This window comes from Podarcis erhardii (assembly GCF_964252035.2).
Source record: "Podarcis erhardii genome assembly, chromosome: 2".
NCBI classification, from domain to species: Eukaryota; Metazoa; Chordata; class Lepidosauria; order Squamata; family Lacertidae; genus Podarcis; species Podarcis erhardii.
Genome location: NC_138498.1, coordinates 19,721,206 through 19,730,406, shown reverse-complemented (window position 1 = coordinate 19,730,406; position 9,201 = coordinate 19,721,206). Strand labels below are relative to the sequence as shown.

General features: G+C 44.9%; 1 long non-coding RNA gene across 1 annotated transcript; it reads left to right on the top strand.

Annotated features, from left to right (window-relative positions):
• The first annotated feature begins 5,794 nt into the window (after positions 1–5,794).
• On the top strand, positions 5,795–7,251 carry LOC309335161. The gene is made up of 2 exons (XR_014153410.1): positions 5,795–5,855; positions 6,542–7,251. It is a non-coding gene; the product is annotated as an uncharacterized lncRNA (long non-coding RNA).
• The last annotated feature ends 1,950 nt before the right edge of the window (positions 7,252–9,201 follow it).

The following is a 9,201-nucleotide window of genomic DNA, read 5'->3' as shown; positions in this document are numbered from 1 at the left end:
AGTGTCCATTCTTAGTGGTGTTGAGCACATCTCATGGTGGATTATGTTCCCCTCTTGCACCTGAAGACAGGGAACAAGATGGAACATTTTTAATAATTCTGATTGTGCTCATTACAAATTTGTGTTTGCCACTTCAATTATCTTTTCGATAGAACAACGTGAGATCAAAACGGGAAACAAGTGAATGGCTAAAATGCCCAAATTCTTCATAGTCTATGAAATACTTGTAAGCTATAGATGTGTGTGTGTGTGTGTTGTTGTTGTTGTTGTTGTTGTTGTTGTTGTTGTTGTTGTTGTTGTTTCCCCTTTGGCACCATAACATTTCATGGCTGAGGTTGAATAAGCAGACGTTCGATTGCTTTTGAAGCATTTCACAGTCACAGAGCAGAAAAGATACACTTTGTATGCGTTCTGGCATGTGCTGCCAAACCACAGTAGCTGCCGCTGCTTCTTTCTGGGTCATGAGCATTTAGCTAAGGGTGACTTAATTTATTCAATTAAAGCAGGACTATGAAGGTTTGTGGTCAATCTATGATATTACCTTCCAGCCTGGCCCTCATTGTCTGGTGGCTGCCTCATATACTAGCAAGAAGCAATGATCCGTGTTGGCTGATCATGTACCAGCTGATGAAAGCAATTTATTCCACATACTCTGATTATCCAGCCATAACTATAATTGTCGTGTAGAATAATAAAACGTGTGAACTCACCCTCGGTTTCTGCTGAAGTTACATAGCAGTGAAAATAAAGAAGGGGAAATAGAGAACTGCTTTATACTGAATCACACCACTGGGCCATTGAGCTTAGTATGGTCTACACCAGGGTTTCCCAAACTTGGGTCTCCAACTGTTTTGGGACTACAGTTCCCATCATCCTTGACCACTGGTCCTCCTAGCTAGGGATGATGGGAGATGTAGTTCAAAAGCAGCTGGAGACCTAAGTTTGGGAAACCCTGGTCTACACTGACAGTGGCTATTGAGGGTTTCAGACCAGCGTCTCTCTCAGCCCTGCCTCAAGACTCTGAGGACTGAACCTAGGACCTTCTGCATGCAAAGCAGATTCTCTATCACATATCCTCCAAGTGTTCCTATTTTCCAGGAGCAAGGAGTCCTGGATTTACAGAAGCCATCCTGGTTTCTGATTTGATCCCGGAATGTCCCGCTTTTCCTTAGGACGTCCCAATTTCATTGAATATGGAGTTATCCAACCCCAGAGCCATCTGAAGGTAGCCCTGTATAGACAAGTGTGTTTTTTAAAAAATGTTTATTGATTCATTATGTTTTTATATATGTTGGAAGCCGCCCAGAGTTGCTGGGGCAACCAAGTCAGATGGGTGGGGTATGAATAGTGTTGTTATTGGATAGGACGTCCCTATTTTCATCAGAGGAATGTTGGAGGGTATGCAATCATGCAACTCAAGGTGACAACACACACACACGCACACAGACTGCTTGTGGATTTGATAGCTTACACAAAGAGTAAAAAGGTAAAGGGGACCTGTTGCATTACAAAAAGGTGTTGATGGACCATAGATGCAGACTCTCCAAATGTCCCTATTTTCCAGGGATGTCCCTGATTTACAGAAGCCATCCTGGTTTCTGATTTGATCCTGGAATGTCCCACTTTTCCTTAAAGGTAAAAGTAAAGGGACCCCTGACCATTAGGTCCAGTCGTGGCCGACTCTGGGGTTGCGGCGCTCATCTCGCTTTACTGGCTGAGGGAGCCGGCATACAGCTTCCGGGTCATGTGGCCAGCATGACTAAACCGCTTCTGGCGAACCAGAGCAGCACACGGAAACGCCATTTACCTTCCCGCCGGAGCAGTACCTATTTATCTACTTGCACTTTGACGTGCTTTCGAACTGCTAGGTGGGCAGGAGCAGGGACTGAACAATGGGAGCTCACCCCGTTGCGGAGATTCAAACCACTGACCTTCTGATCGAAAAGTCCTGGGCTCTGTGGTTTAACCCACAGCGCCACCCGCGTCCCACACAAAGAATAGCTATGTACAATTAGCCTAGTGGCTGCCCCGCACATTCCCATTATACTTGGAGATGCTGCCAGTTCATGCAAACCAGGCCTGTCTTTCTGTCTGTCTCCTTTTTTAAAAAAACAATTTTTGCAATAAAAATAAATAAACCACAGTTGCTCTCTGCAAAATGTCTGCCTTTAATTATTCACTTTCTTACAAGCAAATTCAGATTTTAATTATCCATATTTTTTAACTGAAATAAAAAACGAAGGCATTGTTTATAAGTCTTTCTAGCAAACACGGCAGTCTTCCCAGGATCAGCTCCAGAAAGAGTCTTTGCATGAGACACCCCATAACTGCCCTTGCATGCAAATTTGACCAGAATAGTATTAGCTGCAAATTTAGAAGCCAGCAACTTCTGTGTGTGGACTGCATGTGTGGACTACATGCTCTACACTTCCCCATGGGGTGAGACCAGGCTTTTTTCTTTTCAAAAGGGATGGACAGGTCGGTCCATGTAGTTTTTAAAATAAAACCGGCACAATTTTTTTTTTCTCACTGTGCATGTTCCCCCCTAAAATATTATGTATGCATTTCCCCCTAAAATGTATTTTGTATGTAGCACCCTCAGTGTTGGTGCTGACCTTTAAAGCCCTAAACAGCCTTGGCCCAGTATACCTGAAGGAGCGTCTCCACCCCCATCATTCAGCCCGGACACTGAGGTCCCGCTCCGAGGGCCTTCTGGCAGTTCTCTCACTGAAAGAAGTGATGTTACAGGGAACCAGGCAGAGGGCCTTCTCGGTGGTGGCACCCGCCCTGTGGAATGCCCTCCCATCAGATGTCAAGGAAATAAACAACTATTTGACTTATAGAAGACATCTGAAGGCAGCCCTGTTTAGGGAATTTTATAATGTTTGATGTTTTACTGTGTTTTTAATATTCTGTTGGGAGCCACACAGAGTGGCTGGGGAAAACCAGCCAGATGAGCAGGGTATAAGTAATCTGTTGTTGTTGTTGTTGTTGTTGTTATTATTATTATTATTATTGTATTTTATCTACATTTACTCTAAAATATGTATTTCACCTAAAATATGCACCTTTCTGCACATTTTCATCCGAGCCGACAACTAAAATGGAGAATTCAAACAAGTCCACAGCTCAAAGGATAACTAGTAGACACAATGCCCCACATTAATTCTCCAGAAAACAGCATCCCAATATCATGTCAGCCTTCCAGCAACAGCTCTGCTCAGTCATTCACACCCTCTCTGTGTTCCAACTATTTGTTCCAAAGTTGCCTCCATTGTTACCTCACACACTCACCCCTCCCTCCCTTCAGCGGGAAGGGTTGCTATCCATTTTCTTGGTTCAGAACATTCCGGACAAATCTCCAACTATTTGACACCCGTTCATTCTCATTACAATATATTATCCCAACTACCTTTGAGCCATCAGCCGGAATTTCACTTAAAAAATGGTGTTTCTCCCTCTTCTAGGCTCACGTTCATAGTAACCTACTGAAAACAAGAGCACCTACCTTTGCCAACATCTGATTTTTTTATTATTATTTTTAAAAAATGCTGATCCCTGGGTAGCGAATGGAGCCAGTTCAAAACAGGTCACGGGGAGAGCTTAATAAGAATCTGGTAAAAGAGAACTGGTTTAGATGTTACATTCTCTACAGAGGTGCTGATCCCTGTTGCAAATCTCACCCCCTGCCACTTCCCCCAGCCAAACCAATAAAATACTAGCTAGTTGAAAACTGTACTTGTTAAAGGGGGGGGGGATATTGTTGTGCTTCATAATCTTTCAATAGTAGCTATATGACTTTAAGGCTATTTTTGTATGTGTTTTTAGACACATGTTCTCTCCTAGACAGGCCTCAGCGCTTAAAGATTTGAGTACTACTTGAGCTAAATCCATATAAACCTTGGTTGCTGCGGCTCAGCCTGAAGTGCGCACAGAAGAGCTGACAGAAAAATTCCATTTGTATAACTTGCATTTGGTGACACACATTAATGGTATTAACCTAAATACCCAAAGCCAGACATGGCGAGTCAAAAACAGCCCCCCCTCCTTCCCCTTTGCTGGGGTGCAATATGAAGTGTAGGCCAATCTGTTTCCCAAAGTGAGCTGCCTCACGGAAATCTTTTTGCAGGGGAATGTAAACATGAGGACTCCAAAGAGGAATGACAGCCTTGAAAAATGGCCATTATAGGTAAGAATCGTGGATTTACACATCTTCCACCTTCCTCACTTCTTCATGTCATTAAAGGTAAAGGGACCCCTGACCATTAGGTCCAGTCGTGACTGACTCTGGGGTTGCGGCGCTCCTATCGCTTTACTGGCCGAGGAAGCCGGCGTACAGCTTCCGGGTCATGTGGCCAGCATGACTAAGCCGCTTCTGGCAAACCAGAGCAGCGCACGGAAACGCCGTTTACCTTCCCGCCGGAGTGGTACCTATTTATCTACTTGCACTTTGAGGTGCTTTCGAACTGCTAGGTTGGCAGGAGCAGGGACCGAGCGACGGGAGCTCACCCCGTCGCGGAGATTCGAATCGCCGACCTTCTGATCATAATGACCTTCAGGTCATTAAAGCCCCATTATAAAACTTAGTCTTTATTTTTTTTAAGGTCAGGATGTGCGGTGAGACTCCTTCCATGTGCTTCCAAAATCTTTATAAGGAGGTTTCCAGCGTTTTGATGAAGATGCACAGCCTCCTCATCTCACCATTGCCAGGTCGGATGCTGTGCCTCTTCCCAATTCCTTCTGTCACCATAATGTGCTGTCTTCTCACTGTTCATACGCAGCTAGATATGTTGAACTCTTCAACCATGTCTCCTTATCCCCCCCCCCCCCGTTTTTGAGGAGTGCATGTGTGTGTGTGAAAGTGTGTTGCCAAGCAACCTCCAGATTCACTCTTAACAAACAACTGCTGGTTAGCTACCGGCAATATCTCCCAAACTGATACCTGGAACAAATGTTTCAGGTGCCCATTAGTCGGAACAGCCTGGGCAGACTCTATTGTGCTCGTGAATGTTGAGGGTGGGGTGAGGAGTGCTTTCAACCCTCCACTTGGAAGACTAGAGTTGAAATATTCATAAAAGTACGGTGGTAAAATCAGGAAGTTTGGGCATTGATCCCAGGTCTACTGCAGACTTTCAGACTTATCTTGGATGACTTATTTAAACTGTCTCAGCATATATTCCCATTTTCCAGCCACTCAAGCAGAAACAGTAATATTCTCTAGTGTGACATCCAATAATTGCCTTCTCCCACTCCTTCAGATTAAATCAACTCCAGGTCCAAAACCAAGCAATGAATACCTACTTCGCTTAAGACGCTAGGAAGTCTCCAGTATTGTTTGTATTGCGGTAACAGTAAGAACAGAAGAAAAGTTAACCACAGAAATGGAAGGAATACAAAAGTGTAGACTAGATAATAATGACATTTTCAGGCCCTGTCCTATCAATCGGCAGGGTGAGTTGGCCCGCTCAGGCAGCTGATTTTAGTGTCACCTGAAGGGTAGCTAATTGTTAGTTATTTGTCTTATTGTTGTAGCTTTACTCCCAAGGAGAGATACTTGTGGGGTTTTATGCCCCAGAAGGCAAAATAACTTGCACAATCTTGGCTGTTTTGCACTTTGACTCGCAGTGGGGCGGGGAAATATTTGCTGTTCAGCCTCAGGCAGCAAAATGTTCTGGATCAGCTCTGCCTTTCTCCCTTAAGACCAGTGGTGTAGCATGGGTTCCCAGCACCTGGGGCCACGCAGAGGGGAACAGACGGAGTATGCATCCGTTTTACCCAGCAGATTGCAGCCACAGAGATAAGAAGAGTCGCTCCATTGTCTGGAGAGGTCACTTCCTAGTTTGTATGGAGAAGCCGTGTTCCACGGAGCCCAGAAACAGAAGCACGCAACTGTACTGAGGGAGCACCAGGTGTTGAAATTTTGCGCCCCGAACAATTTGACCCCACTACACTGTTGGGAAATTGTGTACATGCAGCTACTTACACAGAGTCAATTAAGGTTTGGCAGACAGCCAGAAGGTCATGTGAAGGAGTAAGTCTGCCTGGTGATAACAGAGGCATGGAGACAGCTCCCTGATTGGTCAAGCTCTCTCAAGGATTCTGCGTGTATTCTGCTAGGTCTGACTAAGGTCCTGCAACTAGTCAGAAAGTTGTGAAACACCAAATAGGTTTTGCCTGAAGGGTAGCCAATTGTTAGTTATTTGTCTTATTGTTGTATCTTTACTCCCAAGGAGAGATACTTGTGGGGTTTTATGCCCCAGAAGGCAAAATAACTTGCACAATCTTGGCTGTTTTGCACTTTGACTTGCAGTGGGGCAGGGGAATGATATTTGCTGTTCAGCCTCAGGCAGCAAAATGTTCTGAATTGGCTCTGCCTTTCTCCCTTAAGACCAGTGGCGTAGCATGGGTTCCCAGCACTCGGGGCCACGCAGAGGGGAACAGACGGAGTATGCATCCATGTTACCAAGGAGATCACAGCCATGGAGATAAGAAGAGTCGCTCCATTGTCTGGAGAGGTCACTTCCTAGTTTGTATGGAGAAGCCGTGTTCCAGAGCCCAGAAACGGAAGCACGCAGCTGTACTGAGGGAGCACGTGTTGAAATTTTGCACCCCTAACAATTTGACCCCGCTACACCGCTGCCTAAGACTGGATACCGTTTACCTATGGCAGCTGCAGCCCTAACAGGTGGCTATCCAATTTTACCCCCTGCTTCCGAAGAAGATTCTACCACGTCCTGACAACTCGCTGGAATCCTGTGCAGCGCTAACCTTTCAGAAACCCTCCCAATCCTTAGGATCACAACTCAGGAAGAGAAGTGGACCCCATCCTGAGAGGCCCACCTAAGAGTGGTGGCCCATGTGTTAAGGCAGAGCCACCGAGCCACCCTCCTGACACCAGCATCACTGAGTGGGGCTGGGCAGGGGGCTGACATGGTTGAGGCTGCAAGAACGTGCCAGTGGAGTCAAACTGGCACTCCCATCAGTGTGTCCACTAAGCATCAACACCAGTATTGGAAGGAAGGCTCCATCCCATTGTACAGGCTGCTCCTGCTACATAAAATAAAGTTCACCTAAGGACACAAGGTGGGGGGGGGGTGAGGAAACAAATACTGTATGCAAAAGCTTGTTGTATGTCAAACTCTGCCACAGTATATATCAGTAAATCACAGCATACATGGTAGAACCAGGCTGTTACAAATATTGTACTTGCTGAACAGATGTACTGAAAAATAAACTGTTTGTTTCAGATTATTTTCAGAGATGATTTATGCAAGGTCCACCCACCCCATGTTTAAAACAGTTGCCCCTTGTGCAATCCTTGGCTGAGTAGCGTGGGGGAGCAGAGCGATCAATATCTGTTCTTATTCCTTCCGAGATCTTTAAAAATATGCTTTTATGCACCCTTCATTTATTTATTCCGGTCTTTAACGCACCTGGTTCTTGTAAGGTGGTCACTTACCAGTTACCAAAATATGAGGCACTGCATCATAAAAAGAGGGCATGCTAATTTTGCATATAGAACAACATTTAGAAATAATTTCTATAGGTCATGAGTAGGCAAACTAAGGCCCGGGGGCCGGATCCGGCCCACGGACGGTCCGGGAATCAGCCTGTTTTTACACGAGTAGAATGTGTCCTTTTATTTAAAATGGATCTGTGGGTTATTTGTGGGGCTTAGGAATTCATTCATTTTCCCCCCAAAAAATATAGTCCGGCCCCCCACAAGGTCTGAGGGACTGTGGACTGGCCCCCTGCTGAAAAAGTTTGCTGGCCCCTGCTATAGGCTGTATAGAAATACAATATATCTGGCTGGGATAGCTCATTTGGTAGAGAATGAGACTCTCAATTTCAGGTTTGTGGGTTCGAGCCCCACACTGGGCGAAAGATTCCTGCTTTGCAGGGGGTTGGAGTAGATGAAGAAGAGTTTGGATTTGATATCCCGCTTTATCACTACCCTAAGGAGTCTCAAAGCAGCTAACATTCTCCTTTCCCTTCCTCCCCCACAACAAACACTCTGTGAGGTGAGTGGGGCTGAGAGACTTCAGAGACGTGTGACTGGCCCAAGGTCACCCAGCAGCTGCATGTGGAAGAGCGGGGAAGCGAACCCAGTTCCCCAGATTACGAGTCCATCGCTCTCAACCACTACACCACACTGGCTCTGCGGTCCCTGCTAACTCTACTATTCTATGACTATGGAGAGGAAGACTGAAAGCAGGGGACCTGCGTTTCTGCTCTGTCTGTTGCCCAGGTGCTGTTGATGGTCAAGACCCTCCTGGCTCTACCTTCACACAGTTCTTTGTCTTTCAACCTGATTTGGACCAGAAAGTCCTTCAAACAGAGATCAGTCTGGGGACATATAAGCATCCCAGCTTCCTTGCAGAGTTTGCCTTACACCAGGGTTGTCATCCAGTAGCATCTAGAGAGCCACAACCTTCATCATCCCTGAGCCACGGTTGGTGAAGCAGTCATGGGAGTTGGACCAACAATGTCCTCTTAGCAGCTATCCATAGTTATTAACCTCATAACGGCTGGTTGACGTTAAAGGCCGCAACAGCCTCATTTAGCTCCTAAATTTTAAAAGTGGCAGGAGAGGGTGAAAAATCACAGGGTTGACTCTAACCCAGCAACTTTAAAAACAACTTTTATGGAAGGGGGGGAGGGGAGGAAAGGAAAAGTAGCCTTTTCAAAAACAGGTCAAAACCATTATTTTCCCCTTGTATTTTGGTTTTGCCAACCAAAATGTAAAAAAAAGGTTCCGACTATATGACTGATCATTTGATTATTATTATTATTAAAGACAACCCTAAAGTTTTCTAATTTTTCCACCGCATGAGCTTTTATGTTAAATGAGAACATTTTAAAGAAGGCTCCTGAAATATTTTCCTTCTGACAGCACAGAGAAATATTACTTATAATTTCAGATATGTTCCTCCCCTCCACCTCAGTTCTCATTTTGACCAGCTCTGATGAAAAATTTGTTTTCCAGCTTCATAAACATTCTTTAAAAAAAAAAATAATCAAAAGAATCCAGTCCCAGAATTATTACCACAGTGCCCTCTGGAGTTAATCATACATATGGAAAGAAGCTTTAAAGGAACTGCTTCAGCATTCCCTTATAAATAGCTGTAAAATAATATATACTAGCCAAATGTAAGTACTTTAAATCCAATTGATTTCAATGGAAGAGATTTAAGCTCTAAT